Below are 16,511 nucleotides of genomic sequence, written 5' to 3'. Positions count from 1 at the left end.
AATTCATGCACTGGACCTCTGGTCTATAATATGAGCCATGTACCCAATAAACTTTACACATAGAAACCAGCAACACAGTCTTTACTGTGCTGAATAAAATATAATCAGATTGATTTCTCTGAAGACTACTGCATCAGAGATAGATTACTAGCCAACAGGAGGATGCCAAAACACATAATGGGAAATGTAGATGCCTTGGAAAGAGATCATGGAGGGTTTAGGGCAATAGGAACCATCAAACACTAGAAATAATTTCTTATGGTGTCAAATGTCAGGATTTGAAGTGAAATATGCCTGGCTTTGGGTTCTGGCTTCACCATTTTTTTTTATATCAATAAATATATTTTATTGATTTTTTTTACAGAGAGGAAGAGAGAGAGATACAGAGTTAGAAACATCGATGAGAGAGAATCATCCATCGATCAGCTGCCTCTTGCACACCCCCTACTGGGGATGTGCCCGCAACCAAGGTACATGCCCTTGACCAGAATCGAACCCGGGACCCTTCAGTCCGCAGGCCGACACTCTATCCATTGAGCCAAACCGGTTTCAGCTGGCTTCCCTGTTTTTTAATTGCAAGACTCCAAATGATACTTACTTCTCAAGCACATGTTACAGACATAAACAACTCAGCATTCAACCCACAAATATTTATTGAGCACCTACTATGTTCCAGGCATTACTCTAGATAGAGCAGTGAAAAGAGCCAAAGTTTCTGCCATCAGACCTCTAAAGGGGAAGACAACCAAATTGTAAATCAGAATATAACTTTGGAGACTGCTAAGTGCCCAGAAGAATATAGACTATGGTAATGAGATAGAGTGACTGGCAGATGTGGGGAAGGGAATATGTCATCAGCTAAAGTGCTCAGGGACAACCTCATTGAGGAAGTGGTATTTAGCACAGATTTGAGTCATAAGGAAACCATAAAAGTCATAGTTAAGCAACTAACTACCCATGTGACACTAGACTAGCCATTGAAACTTTTTAGGTTTATCAGGTTTCATCACCTCAAAATTACAGAGCTGGAGTAAATCACCTCAAAATTACAGAGCTGGATTGAATCTATGGGGCTCCATTTATTCCTGAAACTGTCATTTTCTTCCTTTGGCTTAGCATTGTATGCCATGTGTAAAAGAAAAAAAAATCTCTGATCCAAAGTACATTGCAGTTATTTTATTCCATTGTCTGGGTTGTTTTCAAAATGTTCTTCAGCATCAAAGATAAATCAGTAGGTTCTGAGTAAAGGAAGATTAATTAATGGTTCTTCTTTGAGAGCGCAAATCATCACAACTAGAGATGACACCGTTGGAGAAGACAAGGACCACCACACGGCAGATGTTTAGGGTGATCTGTGCAGCCTCACAATGACTTCATGTGTGGCTTCAAGTCTGAAATTGTCCATATGTTAGTGGAGCCAAAAGGCAAAGCTGCCAAAGTCAGCCGATCCAACACTCTATTAGCCAAGATTCATGAGCATGGCTTGAAAAAAAACAAGCCCTGGTCTGAAATATTTCCTTTTTTAAAATGGTGCAGCAGACTTCACTTGGGTCTGAGACAACATCTCTCCAACGTTAAGGATTCAATGCAGATAAACTTGTACCGCAGGAGTCTTTGTCTTTCAATCCACCACATATTTGTGGTCAGAATATTCTTGGCTGTAACAATCCAAATAATGGCCTTATTCCTCCATATTTCTTTTATTACCATAGCGTAAATCTCAGTGATGGATCCACAACCCAAAAGGAGAATTCTGTGTGCACTGCAACAAAAAATGTACAGGTCAATGTTTTCAATGTTGATTTTTTTGTGTGTGTGCTTAATTTTTAAAAATGTGATCTCTTCGAGTTGCAAATATATTTTTAAAACAAAGCCCAGAATTGAGATCCATGGACTGAAAAATCTAAGCAAAGAGGGTGAGCTTGGAACATTGAAATTAATTAACCCATTGGAGAGAGAGTTGTGAAGCACTTCAATGATTATCCTTGGGACTCTAAAAATTTCACCCAGAGAATGGTGGTGAGTGATATCCAGTGGGGAGAGGATGAGTAAGGGTAGTACAATTCTGTCCTTACTTTTATGGCAAATAATATTCTCAGCATTTTTAAGACATTAGCTCCTTACCACACCTTAGTTCTCACACCACACCATGCCTATTACTCTGCTTATTTGACAGATGAGCAACTGAGACTTGGTGCAGTTAAGTAATGGGAGCTCTGCAGCTAGAAATGCTAGAACTACAATTTGAGCCCAGGACTGCCCTCTTCTACCACTCATAAATGTTCCACTCTACCACTCTGCCTTAGAAAGATAATGGGCTTTTTTCTTTTTCACATGCAATAGACATTCTGTTTAAGTTAAAAACAAAAACTCTACTTCAATTTTTAAGTGTTGAAATGGCCTCCTGAGAGAAGAGGCTGAGAAATGTCTTCTCTGGAGGTATATTAAAACCAGATTGATTATATATGTGTGTAATATGACTTTAGGCTGGTCCTCCCCAAGGCAAAAAGATAGACAAAACAATTCCTCAATTTTTTTCCTAGTTCTTCCAACCAAGGGCCAAGTCAACATTCAGGCAAAATGGTGGTGATGTGTCGAGTTTAGCCATCCTACTCTCCCTCCCCAACTCTGGCTGAAGTGATGTCTGGACTTTCTGGAAGAACCATAGTCTCTCAGATCACAAGCTCTGCTGGCCATTTTGCCCACAACCAGGAAGGGGCTCCAACTCTGTTCTAGTTTGTGTCCAGTCAATTGAACACTATCCCAATGACTATTATCTAATTTTATGACTGTACTTCCAATGTTTCAGAACCATAGATTGGGAAGAAAATTGCATAAAATACAATTTTTTTAAAAAAATTTCTGGCTATTGTGTTTATCAGTTAGGATTCCATTTGTATCAGAAAACCTAGTTTCTTTCACATGTAAGGGGTCTATTTCTCCCACATAACAAGAAGCCCAGAAATAGGTGATCCAAAGATATCACCAGGAAACTAGGCTTTTCTATCTTCCTGCTTCACCAGCATTAGCTGTGGCTTTGTCCTTATTATGACAAGACAGCTGCTGCACCACCATCGGGGGTCTAGTTCATATTTTAGGCAGGCAGGCAGGCAAAATCCTTCTCCTTGTCAAACTTCGTCTTTTTTTAGAGGTCGGGGAGGAAGCCCTGTTCTGGGACTTCCCACGTGCATCTCATTGGCCAAACTGTGTCACATGGCCATGGCTAATTGCAAACGAATCTGGAAGTTAGTATATTCTGTTTTTCAATCTTTAATATAGAAAAGAGCAAGGGAAAAGTGTATTGGAATGGGTTTTGAGTAAGTAAACCCACAGTACTTGTCAAAATATGCCATAGATTCCAATCTGAAAGCAATACAATTTGACACATATATGACTCTTTTGTATAGACATTTGCTAGATGCATCTATTTTAATGCTTAACTGTGAGCAGAAAAATATTTTTAAATCAAGTATTAAGGAGTAGATAGGAATATCATTCTACCTGTAGAGACACAGGATAATGGAAAGAAATAAATCTGAATGCCGGATCGAAGTCTGAATTCCAGCTCTAAACCTAATTAGGTATGGGATGTCTCTGGACCTCAATTTCTTTATATTTAAAATAGGAGTAATATAGCTACTCATAGAATTGCATTAGAATTAAATTCTATAAAAAGAGTTTGACACGTTATAGGTATTCCAAGAAATAGTAGTTTTCTTTCTTGCCTTGCACCTTCTAGTCAGCAAGTGAATAAATCTTCATAAAATTCAGCTCAGCTAGAGCCAACAGTTGAAGAATCAGCTCTTTGATTGAAAAAAAAAAGAAATTAAAGCAAACCCTCTGAATGGTGTGTAGTTTCTCTATCCATGAATGCCAAGAACCTTTCATTTGGGGCTTCAGCACATTATCTTAGCAAGCCAGACAAAAGTGTCTGAGTGGTTTTGTTTTTTAAACTGCATCGTGTGCTTCAAAGTGCCATCTGCTTGTGAGTTGTTACAAAACAGGATCAACGAAGCCATTTTGTGACATTTTACAAAGTGACTTCAATGTTTGTTATGAAGGAATATAATTCCTAGAATTTGTGCAATTTGTTCTGTGTTGTTGAGATGGGAAATGAAACCAATACAGAGATTTCAGCTGTTTCAATACATGATCCTCTTCTTAACTGGTGAAGCTAGGTTTTAAATTGGGTTTCTTTCCATTTTCATTATCTCCCCATGTTCCTCTGACCTTTCCAGTCCAAGATGGATGTTTAAAGTTTTATCACTTCAGTCACCACTGCAAAATTTAAAAGAGGAAACAAAGCAAAACAAAAAGAGTCTGCAGATTTGCAGAGATCAGCCAAAATCTCATTTCTATACAATGATAAGGTAGGGAAAAACTATGGAATCCAATGAAAAGCCATGAGTTGTTTATGTATGAATTTTGTGACCTTTAGCAAACTATTGAACCTTATTCTCTCTGGTCTCACCTGAAAAATAGAATGCATATACCTGCTCCTCCTATTTCATCTAATTGATATGAAGACAACTGAGATATGTACTAGATATGCCATTCAAAATAATCCATAATATACTGAAACCTATTTTGGTATTTCTCGTTGATTATAGTACAGTTTGTACCATGTTATACCACACAAGGAATCCCAAAACCTTCTTAGATTTCCATCTGAACTCTCACCTTATTTTTACAGCCAGACTTTCTTGATAAGATTCCATAGCTCTTCATGCCCTTCATCTGAATTTAGCTAATTCTTCCTGGGTTCTACCAAATTCTAGCTGTTCTTACTAAATATTTAGCTCTCTACAGGCTGACTACCTTTTCCTGACCAGAATGCAGCCAGATTTATCTCAAAATCATTGAATTTACATTTTTTTATTGGATCCGAAGTGACCCAAATGCACAAAAATTCCTGACCTCCTAGAGATTACATTTATGCCCTCTGGCTTCACTGATAAGGACATCCAAACATCAATAAACCAATGTAATACTATCTCCTATCACTGCGATTCCCCATGTGTTTCTATGCTGTGCCCACATATGTTCATGAATTTTTATGCAACAGTCACTATGTAAAGCATGATTCAAATCCCAGTCCTCTTTGCAAATCATGGACCTTAATAGTGTCCATCTTGGGAATGGTAACATTCACATGAACAATGTAATCTCCTGGATCCCCCAAAGTTGATTTCTTTAAGCATCAGGAGTATTGCTAAATTTCAGGCAGAGAGAGAGAGAGAGAGAAAGTCACCTCCCCTATTGAGTCACCTGGCCCGAAAATTGTTGTGTTCTTCCCGGAGACTCAAGTCTTGACTGGAACTGTCTTCCTGAAAAGATTTTCTGGAAAAAATTTCTTTTAGCAGCTGACATGAACAAATTTCTTCACAAAGCCTTAAAACCTATCTCTGGCCAGAGACTAGAAACAATTTATACCCTCTAGTGACTGTTTCTTATCTATCCACTTTCCCATTCAGATACTTGTGCATACTCATTCCCCACACTTCTCGCCTTTAATGGTCAATCTCCAAATTCTAGCTGGCTTTACATGGAACACTATAGAAACCAATAAAATTTAGCCAATCTATCTAAAATTTGGCCCCTTTTATGGTCAATTCATATTTGACAAAGAAGGTAAAATATGCAATGGGGTAAAGATAGTCAATAAGTGGTATTTGGGAAATTGGACAGATGGGTGCAAAAAATATATATAAAACTACACCATCTTCTTACATGCACATAAGACTAAATTCAAAATGAATTAAAGAGTAAGATGTAATACTTGAAATCATTAAAACTCTAGAATAAACATAGGCAGTAAAATCTCAGACATTTCTAGTAGCACTATATTTTCTGATATATTGTCTTAGGCAAGGGAAACAAAAGAAAAATAAACAAATTGGACTGCATCAAACTAAAAAGTTTTTTCACAAAAAAAAAAAAAATCAAGAAATTGAAAAGGCAACCCTCTGAATGGGAGTACAAAATATTCACTAATGATACATCTTATAAGGGGTTGATATTCAAAACTTATAAAGAAAACTCAACACCAAAAAAATAAATAAATCCATAAAACAATCCCATTAAAAAATGGGCAAAGGACCTGAATAGACACTTCTCCAAAGAAGACAAACAGACAGCCAATAGTCATATAAAAAGATGCTCAACATCACTAATCATCAGAGAAATGCAAATTAAAGCCACAATGAGATCTCACCTCACACCTGGTAGAATGGCTATCATCAATAGTCAACAAAGAAGTGCTGACTAGGATTCAAAGAAAAGGGAACCCTTTTGCACTGTTGGTGTGAATGTAGGTTGTTGCAGCCACTATGAAAAGCAGTATGGAGTTACCTCAATAAATTAAAATGGAACTGCCTTATGACCCAGTAATTCCACTTCTGGGAATATATCAGAAGAAACCCTAAACACTAATTCCAAAGAATATATGTACACCTATGTTTATTGCAGTGTCATTTACAATAGCCAAGATTTGGAAGTAGCACAAGTAGTTGAGTGGATTAGAAAATAAATAAATAAATAAAATCTATGATACATTTACACAATGGACTACTACTCATCCATAAAAACTAATGAAATATGATCCCTTGTGGCAGCATGATTGGACCTGGAGACTAATATGCTAAGTGAAGTAAGTTAGTTAGATAAAGACAAGTACCATTATTTCACTTATATATAGAATCTAATGAACAAAATAAACTAGCAAACAAAATAGAAACAGGCTCATAGAGACAGAGAACAGACTGACAGCTGTCACAGTGAAAAGGGTGAAGGCATAAGCAAAGGGGGGAAAAACATAGATAGTATCGTGATTACCAGAGAGGAAGTAGGGTGGAATGGGATGTGGAGATAGAAGAGAGTGAAGGTGGGATTAATGTTATGGAAGGAGACTTAACTTAGATTGGTGAACATACAATATAATATACCAATAATGATGTAGTATTTTAGAATTGTATACCTGAAACCTATATAATTTTATTAACCAATGTTACCCCAATAAGTTCAATAGCATTTTTTCTAATGAGTATAAGTTGGACATAGTTATGACTATCCATTTCCAAGCACAGTATGGTCAGACACGCCTATGCTTTCAGATAGTGGCTTATGAAGCATCCTTGGGAAAAGCTGACTTGGTTCTGCAAGATGCTTTAACCTACCAGGCCCACTTTCTTGGAAAGAACAGAGATGCATAATAGTTAAAGGTGGGTCAGGGGAGCTAAGTCAAGGCTATTTCAGAAATGAAGACTTGAGCATTTGTACAGGTTGAGAGCAACTAGCCATCGATCTGTCAGGCAATCTAACAGGGAAAAGAAGTTGGGCAGAGCATCCATCAGTGGGAGTGGGTGGTCTTGAATGAGCCTGGGTTCTGACTCACACCTGTGTTCATTGAGACAGACAGGAAGCAAGTGAAGATGGGTAGGAATGGGGATAAGTTAGGGATGGTGGAGAAATTGAGAGGATGTGATGTTGCTCTCTGTTTTTCTCTAGGAGGTTGGAACTGGGATCATTACATAAGACAAGGACAGTGAGCTGATGAAACACATGCCTCAAGCACCCAGCCCATTCTTGTCATAGAGTAAACATTAGGAAAAATTATATTCACTTCTCCTCCTCCCCATGACAGATTGAAATTTGTAGCCAATGTTTATCTCCAAGATCACATATAAAATTAGCCACCATGACACTCACCATATATTTTGGGTAAATGAGCCTTCCAGAAGATTCTCGTTTAAAACCTGACCTGTAATGACCTCTCTAAACTCATCTCAGTTTTGAAAATAACTTGGCCCAGGTGCAGACTGTCAGAGAAGCCCTCTGACTACCCAGAGCCCCTTCTGTGACCCACAAGCCTGGAGAATAACCTGGAACCTTGCCAACAGAGAGGTGTGCGCAGGAAGAACACGGGACTCTCGGAGAGTTTGATTTCAGGGTTGTGAGAATGGTTCCAGATATGACAAATGTTGGGGAGATAATCTAAAACATGGATTGTTTGTGACTTCCTTTGAAGATTTTAATAATCATCAGCTTTCCTGGGCTAAATCAGGATCTTAGCTTCCAAATGTTTCAGATTTAGACTGTCTTCCTTTGTTTGTTTGAAATCATAAGGCTCAGTGTGGGGAGGCTTTATGCTCAGACTTGAGAGCAGCTGACAGGCAAACCACAGCAGGTAGTGGCCTCTGGAGGGAATTCAGGCCTCTCCTTTGCCTTGACCATGAATACTGATGGACCAGGCCCAGGTTCAGCCAGTACTTTGTGACTCCCAAGAGGAGAGTTCTTATGCAAGAACAAGGGTTTGTTGTTTGGGATTTCTCAAGTGCCTCTCTCTCTCTCTCTCTCTCTCTCTCTCTCTCTCTCTCTCTCTCTGTCTCTCTCTCTCTTTCTCTTTCACTCACACACACACACACACACACACCCCTCTTGTAAGTACTAGTCGCTTTGGAATTTTGGAATTTTGGTCACCCACAAGACAAGTATGCTCATAGGGATCCAGGATTAAGTACCCACAAAGGGCCTGGCACTATTCTAGGCTCTTGAGATACAGCTGTAATCAAAATAGACAAATTCCTGCTAGGCTCCTGCAGTCCAATTGTGAGGCATATAATCAAAGCTAACACAAAGATGTGGGGTCAAGAGGTGAGGAAGACCATGAGGAAGGAAGCAGGGTAAGTGAGAAGGTTGTGCTTCAGACAGGTTTGTCAGAAAAGGCTGGGGCCATAGAAGACCAACATTTGAGCAGGCTTTTGAAGGTAGAGAGAATGAGTCATGCCAGCATCTTGCAGAAGAGCATTCCAGATTAAGCTGTTATAAGCAGGAGAGGAGACAGGTTTGGTGGTGCTTGAGTAATTGCAGGGACATAAGGATGCCTGGGGGCTGGGATGCATGCATGAGGTAGAGACAGGACATCAGAAGGGGGTGGGCATTAGAGTATTTCCAGACTTGCAAGGGATCTGAGCTTTACCCAAAGGGATGTTGGAGGTTATTGCAGGGTTTTGAGCAAGAGAGTGACTGGCAGGTTCTGACTTTATTTCTGAAAGACCACTCTGACTGCTGTTTTGAAAGTGGACTGTCAGGAGGCAAGGCTAGGTGAGCTATGTCATCCCCACTTAGCTCTCAGTAGGCTTGCCAGGCCTATCATTGTTCCAACAATAGCAGACTCGCGTGATAAAGAATTCTCATGCAGAATAAAAGGGGCGTGCTCAGAAAGTTTGACAACAATCCACCTTACAGCTTATATTTTACATTCTCTGGCTCAGCTTGAAGACAGACAACCGCATCACAACACAGTAATAAAATGTAATCAATTGGTCTAGCAACATTTCTATTTGTGGCATTTTATTTCATTAGCCAGAAAAGCTCACATACCAGACTGTTGTGTTCAAAACCAGACCCAAAATGCAAAGAAAAGAGGGAGGCAAAGAACAAAGCTGTCTGTTAGTGCTGTTTTCCCTGGACCTGCTTTTCCTGGCAGTCATAGGGACATTCCCCAGTGAGTGAGGACCACCACCATTGAGTGGGCTGCAGGGACAGAGAGGTCCTCAGGGGACAGCCCAGCTTCAGTCAGAACAAGAGAGTGAAAGAACATTCAGAAAGGAGGACTTTGCTGATGAGTGACCTGGAGTTTAAAGAGACACCAAGGAAGGACTTCTGGAGTCAGGAAAGGGGCCACAGAGATGAGAGTCCATGGGATAAGTGATGTCCTGGAGCTTGAAGGACATGAACTGAAATGAAGGGTGTGATGAGACTCTCCTGGTGGTCTCAAGGCAGAGAGAAGGTGCTGGTGAGGTTGTAAGTGGGAGGGAGGAGCCAGACAGGGTCTACAAGAATCATGACAGGTCCTTGGGGACTAGGAGATGGGGAGTGAACAGTTTTATTTGGAGCACCCAGAAAGCTGTTTTCAGGCACTATCTTGAGAGACCCAGGTGCACCTATAATCCTGGCTGAGAAAATGTGAGGAGGATGAGGAGGCTGGGGTGGTCAGTGGGGGAAGGTTATGGAGAACTATGTTAAAGATGTCAGTCTTCACCCAACAGACCAAGGATTTTAGTCTGGACTGTCACAGTGGACTGGGGAACCATGCAGATTGTGGTTTATTTCCACTCCTACATATCCTTTGTGTCTACAATTCAAGAAGTTAGGAAGTTGTCAGTTGTACATGTCAGTATTCAACCCATGAAAAAGAACCAGTGGGGGGTAATACACATTAAGAGATGTACTGCAAGGAATTGGACTGTTCAATTGTAAGGATTCTCTAGAGCAGTGGTCACCAACCTTTCAGATTTCATGGACCACTGGTTCGTAACTGCTGCTCTAGAAAGTCTGAAATCTATAGGGAAGACCTCCAGGAAGGATATGCAGGAATTCTTAGGCTTGAGCTAAAGCCAAGTACATAGGAGATCTTTCCTCTTTTTTAGGGACGCCTTGGCTACCTAAGACCTTTAAACTGATAAAGTCATGCCCACTCCGAATATTCTAGAAAAACCTCCCTTACTTACAGTCAACTGGTTATAGACTGTAATCACAGCTAAAAAATATACTCTAGGCAAAACCTAGATGAGTGCTTGGTGAAAAACTGAGGATTGATAGATAAAAGTTAAGTTGAGCCAAAACCGGTTTGGCTCAGTGGATAGAGCATCGGCCTGCAGACTGAGAGGTCCCGGGTTCAATTCTAGTCAAGGGCATGTACCTTGGTTGCAGGCACATCCCTAGTAGGGGGTGTGCAAGAGGCAGCTGATCGATGATTCTCTCTCACTGATGTTTCTAACTCTCTATCCTTCTCTCTTCCTCTCTGTAAAAAATCAATAATATATATTTTTTTAAAAATCAAGTTGATATATAAAACTGATCATGTCTGCGTGTTCCCTAAAGCCTAGTGATCTATAGCTGGCAAGAAGGAGTTCATGATGCTTTAAAGGAGGAAGATTGTCCACTTTGGGTTTCAGAAATTTCAGCTCATGCTTAAGTGGGAAAAAAGAATTCGCAGAAAATTCCAGCAAACAGTACTAAAAATAAAATATTACTTTCACTAGTGCAAATCCATGTGAATTACAGTTGGTCTCAGTTGGGAAATAAAGCAAGTTGGAAATAACCCCAAAGAAAAGTTATTCCAAACTTCCCTGTTTTTAAGAAAGAAAATATTTGTCCAATGTACAAGGATGGTTAAGTAATAGTTCAAAATTCCCAGTAACTAGCCCATCTTCCACTGAATTCATGATTAATGAATTGACAAATACTTAGGGGCATCTAATTAGCACCCAGCATTCTCATAAAAATAGAAAAGAATAACTCGGCACAGTTCCTGCTCCTCCCCAAGAGGCACTCAGGAGTTCATCATTTTCATTATTTCCATGAAAAGTGACAGAACACCCAACTCAAGATGCTTCAAAGCAAAAAAAAAAAAAAAAAAAAAAAAAAAAAAAAAAAAAAAAAGTTGGGGGAGGTGGTGTGTGGGGAAGGGATCTATTAATTCATAGAACTAAAGTTGGAGTAAATCTTCTGGCTTCAGGTTCTGTTGGATCCAGGAACTCTAAGAATATAGTCAGTCTGGACTCTTGTCTTCCTACATCTCTTAATTCTGCATTTCTTTGAGCTGGCTTTCCTATGAGTCCGGTATCTCCTTGCATTGGCAAAGAGGGTCAGTAACATAATCAATTCAGGTGATCCTTTGTATATTCAGAATTCTCATCTGTGAAGAATGAATTGAGCTATGGCCATTGGTTTTATTGGTTGAGTGTTGCCCTGTGCACTAAAAGGTTGCCAGTTTGATTTCTGGTCAGGGTACATGCCTAGGTTGTGGGTTCGGTCTCCAGTATTAGAGGTGGCTGATGTTTCTTTCCCACATTGATCTTTCTCTCTCCATCAATTTCCATCCTCTTTTTTTAAAATCCATTTTAAAAAAAATTTAAAGAATGGATTGAAATAAGAGTAATGAGAGTTATAGGTGCATTCTTTACTAGCCGTGTAATTTTGGGGAAGTTACTTAACCTCTCACTGTCTCAGTTTTCTCAAGTATAAAGTGGGATAATAATATAGTGCTTACCACATAGGATTAAATGTCTTAATATAGATGAAGTGTTGGGCATACACTAAGTGTCCTATAAATATGAATTATTGTATTGGACTTAAAAATCATCTGTATTTGAAGATATTCTTATCACCGTGTTTTTTCTGGATTAAACATGCATAAAGAAATTAAATGGGTAAAAGAAGGTCTGACAAGACTCCAAATTTCAGGTTCTTTGTTGCAACAAAGACCTCAAAAACACAGGCGGGCAGGGAGGGAGGTCAGGAGACAGAGAAGGAAGGAGGCACAGAAAAAGCATTCCTGAGTACCCAGGTTCTTAACCTAGATTTACTTTACACGGGAACTAATCATGTATTCTAGAATAGTCCTTTAACATCAGACTCAGTGATAGTGATTTAAATGGATTTATTAGAGGGAGTTTTAGCCAGCACTAAAGGAACTAAATATATTAAAAATATGCCTATAGCCACTACACAGACTGTAAATGCTCTTCCATCAGAATCCCTGAACTCTCCACCCTTCCACACAGCCAGAAAGTTGACTCCAATTTTTGCCAGGAGAATGAGACTGTACTTTCATCCCATTGTGGCCCATACTGTGTACACATATAGGTACTTACTTTGGGCTTAGATCATCTCATTTGCTCCTCACCATGCCCCAGAGTGAAAACGACCTTCCACTCACCTCACGGCACTGACAAGATGGAATGGCGGAGCCTGTATGTCAACCAAACCTTCTCACTACAAGCCCAGTGTACCATCATCTCCATCACAGGCCTTTGTCCAGCAGAGCAGAGCAGAGCAGAGCAGAGCAGAACCTGTCCAAGGGCATTAGCCCCACTTTCCACACTCTGTATCCCTGAGAAACAACCATGTCCATCTAGCCCCAGCTCAGCCTCTTCAGGGATGCTTCCCTACATCCTTCCTTCTCAGGGTTGGACTGAGGTCAGGAGGCTCCTGGTATCCCGAGGGAGAGTGGCAGGTGTAACAGGTCAGGACATAGAGCAAGAAATGCCCTGGGTGTCTGCTTTGCTTCTCTGTAGGCTTATTTCCTTTCTCTATCTTCAACAATAAACAGCAATGATTACTATGAAAAAAGGGAAGAAAGGGAAGGATGGAGGGAGGGAGGGAGGAAGGGAGGGAGGGAGGAAGGGAGGGAGGGAGGAGGAGGGAAGGAGGGAGGGAAGGAAAGGGAGGGAAGGAGGGAGGGAAGGAAATGGGAGGGAGAGAGGGAGGGAGGAAGAAGAAAGAAGAAAGAAAGAAGAAGCAAGCGAAGAAAGAAAGAAAAAAGACAGAAGAAAGAATCAGAAAGCCAGAACGCCCGAATACGCCCTCCAGAAAGAATCCAGAATGCCTCCCTACCCCAAGCATCACCTCCCCACTCCTTCAATCCGCCTCCTTCCACCTCTCCCTCATCTCCTTAATCACCACAAACTAAAGATAGCTTAAATGTCCATTAGGAGAATAACAAAAAACAAAACAAAAACAACAACAAAAAACTCATATCCACTCAACTACAGAAATCTCTGGGCAAAGACAGATTCCCAAATATTGTTGAATGAAAAGAAAAAAAAAAGTATGCTGCAGAAAAAACTTACGTTTGGATTCCATTTTCTTTAAAGAAATTTATTTCTATATATTTTTATACATGTTGTGAAAAGTAGAAAAGGGTGAAAGAGTGTGCACACAAATGGTGAGTGGGAATCTTTGAGGATTAGCATTCAAAGGAGATTAGTGGAGAGAGACACATTTTACTTAATACACTTCTCTATCATTTTAATTTTTACAGAAAATATAGGGTGTCCCAAAAATGTTTACATATACATGTTTGATAGTTCAATTGATGTTCTTTCTTTTCAGATTTAACCCATGGGAATTAATAATTATTCAAAGTGAGTATAATTTTTGTAACACCCTGAATATATATTTTATATATTTAAAAAACACACAAAATATGCGTTGATCCAAATTGAATTGTAATCTACTTTTCACAGTTCAGGGATGACAGGTGAGATCATGGGGAGGCTCATGGATCATGAACCATAAAATATGGCTCTGGCATTTTTTTTTACCAAGGTGCCTTAGCTTAGAAATCTGCAACCAATCACATTAGACACATGTTTAACATCAATCACTGGTCCAAGCTCCTTTATTAGATATCTAAGCCTCTTGCTCAGACTCAGGTTTTGCCTCCAATGTTGCTCCTCACCAATGCTTGCAGTACTGTTCCGTGCCAATCAGTGTTCCTGTTCAGGACTCCTCTGAGTGGGACCCCTACTCAGATGTCAGGGCTGAACTCAGACATCCTTTTACAAATGGCCTTTTCAACCCTCCACCCTGAGGCAGCAGTCTGCTCCTGGCCGCTGTGGGTACCTCCAGAGGAGCTTTACCTAGGATTGCTCACATACCTCTGATTTACACTGCCTGAAATGCCATTTTTAACTCTGCTCTGTGACCTGGGCCAGGTCTCTCACAGCTTGAAGCCTGTTTCCTTGTGGGGATAATGTTAAACTATATATAGAGTTATTGAATGAAGTCCATGAGATGGCCCATGTCAACACTTAGCCCAATGCTTGAGTATATAGTAGCTAACTCAAATGTTAGCTACTGTCATCTCAGAATATGGATGACATTTGGTTACAGCTGTTGCCTTCATTTCACTTTCACCTCCTTATAGAGAGGAAGGAAGGAAGTTTTGACATGGGCTATCTCACTGAATTTGTACAACAACTCTACATATATTATAGCATTGTCCCCATAAGGAAATGGGCTTTCATAACTGTAGTAACTACATGGGTGTTGAGAACATGGATAAATGAAGTGATAAGTCACTTGCCAGATTCACAAGGTGCTTGTGTATAATGTGTACTGAGCTCTCACGTGGGACCAGGCATCACTCTGGAGGCTTTCCCATATATTAGCTCATCAGCTGGTCCCAATAGTTCTGTGAGATTAAAATGTCTCCTGCTATTATCACATTTTCACAGATGAGAAAATGAGCTCCAAAAGTTTATGCAATTTTTTCCGAGGCCATTGCCATTGAAGACTGGCAAGGCGGGGGTTTGAGCCTGGGTTGGGTTCTGAGAAAGGAACGTCACTGGTGCTAACATGCTTGCTGGATTTTAGGGAAAGCAGACTAGAGTGAGGATATTTTCAGCTGTAGCTCAGTCAAATGGCAATTCAAAGATGCAAGATTTGATTCCTAAAAAATGTCTAGGATGGTACACACATTTTTTTCTAATTATACAGAAGAGACATAACAAACAAACAAATAAAAAGAAAAAAAAAGATTTCCAGGCTGTAAACCACAAGAAGACCTGAAGGCAGCAGCTCCATGGCTCTTTGAGGGGAGACGATCAGTAAAACTCATCAGAACTCCACCGAACTTGTTCAGAGGTAGTAAATAATGCTGTTGATAGCACTGAGTTCCATACAAAGGAAGACATATGAAAGGAAGCAGAGAGAGACAGAAAGGGATTAAGTTCCATTGTTTTGTTTCTTGGTGAACACAAGAAATCTGAAACCCTCTGCAACAAGACACCTGACCTTTGCAGATTCTACAAGATTTGCTCCTCCAACATTCAGGGAAGCCATTGAAGTTAGTCCGTTTCCTGGCCAGGTGATGCATGGTCTGCTCTGAGACACACTTCCAGCCAGCCCTCGCCTGTTCACCTTATTGTCCAGGCTTCCTCATCTTTGAGGCAGAAATAAGTGGCTTTTCTTGTCTTGTACTAGTCAAAGAAGCTAGGCTAGACAGGAGTAACAAGCAAATCCTGACTCTCAATGGCTTAAAACAGCATTTTTTAAAAATTTATCTTTATTGTTGATATTACAGATGTGTCCTTTTTTCCCCCTATTGATCCCCTCCACCTCGCACCCACACCTTCCAGGCCTTCACCATACTATTGTCTATGTCCTTGGATAGTTTCTGGTTGGGAGAGCCTAACTGGAGGGAAAAGGGATATATAGGGCTCGGGAGGGACAACCTGTAACTTCATGGATTAGAGCCATGCTGACCCCCTCGAAACCAGAGTCTGAGGGAGACATTTCATGGTTGATAGAATGGCAGAGACCAAAACCTACTCTGGAGCTCAATTAAGCAAGCCTCTCTGCCTTCTCTGCACAGTTGTTGGTCAAGCATCTGGATACACCTGCTCATGTTGAAATACACCACAAAAGGAATCAGGCTATGAGGGCCCCAGCATATTGCAGGAGAGGGGAAATTGGAAGATAAACAAGTGCCTCTGTCAGATTAAAGAAAATATGGATCAAAAATAATCCATTCCTGAGAACAAAGAGATTAGTCTCTTCAATCTTAAATGAATCAAAAACATGGCCTTACAGAAAAGTTCAAAGAAGAAATATGAGACCAAAAAAGAAATAAGAAGAAAACTTATTGAAAAGTAAACTGGCAGAGCTCAGGAAATAAACAAAAGATAAAAAATAAAGCAATTATAGAGATGAAAGTCAAC

General features: G+C 40.1%; 1 protein-coding gene across 2 annotated transcripts in view; it reads left to right on the top strand.

Annotated features, from left to right (window-relative positions):
- C1QTNF7 (C1q and TNF related 7) overlaps window positions 1-16,511 on the top strand; it is a 92,785-nt gene that overhangs the window by 33,717 nt on the left and 42,557 nt on the right. The gene's annotated exons all lie outside the window — the stretch shown is intronic.

The sequence above is a fragment of the Pipistrellus kuhlii genome, unplaced genomic scaffold, assembly GCF_014108245.1.
Source record: "Pipistrellus kuhlii isolate mPipKuh1 unplaced genomic scaffold, mPipKuh1.p scaffold_m20_p_1, whole genome shotgun sequence".
NCBI classification, from domain to species: Eukaryota; Metazoa; Chordata; class Mammalia; order Chiroptera; family Vespertilionidae; genus Pipistrellus; species Pipistrellus kuhlii.
Note: the sequence above shows the minus strand (reverse complement) of the source record. Positions and strands in the feature narration are given on the sequence as shown.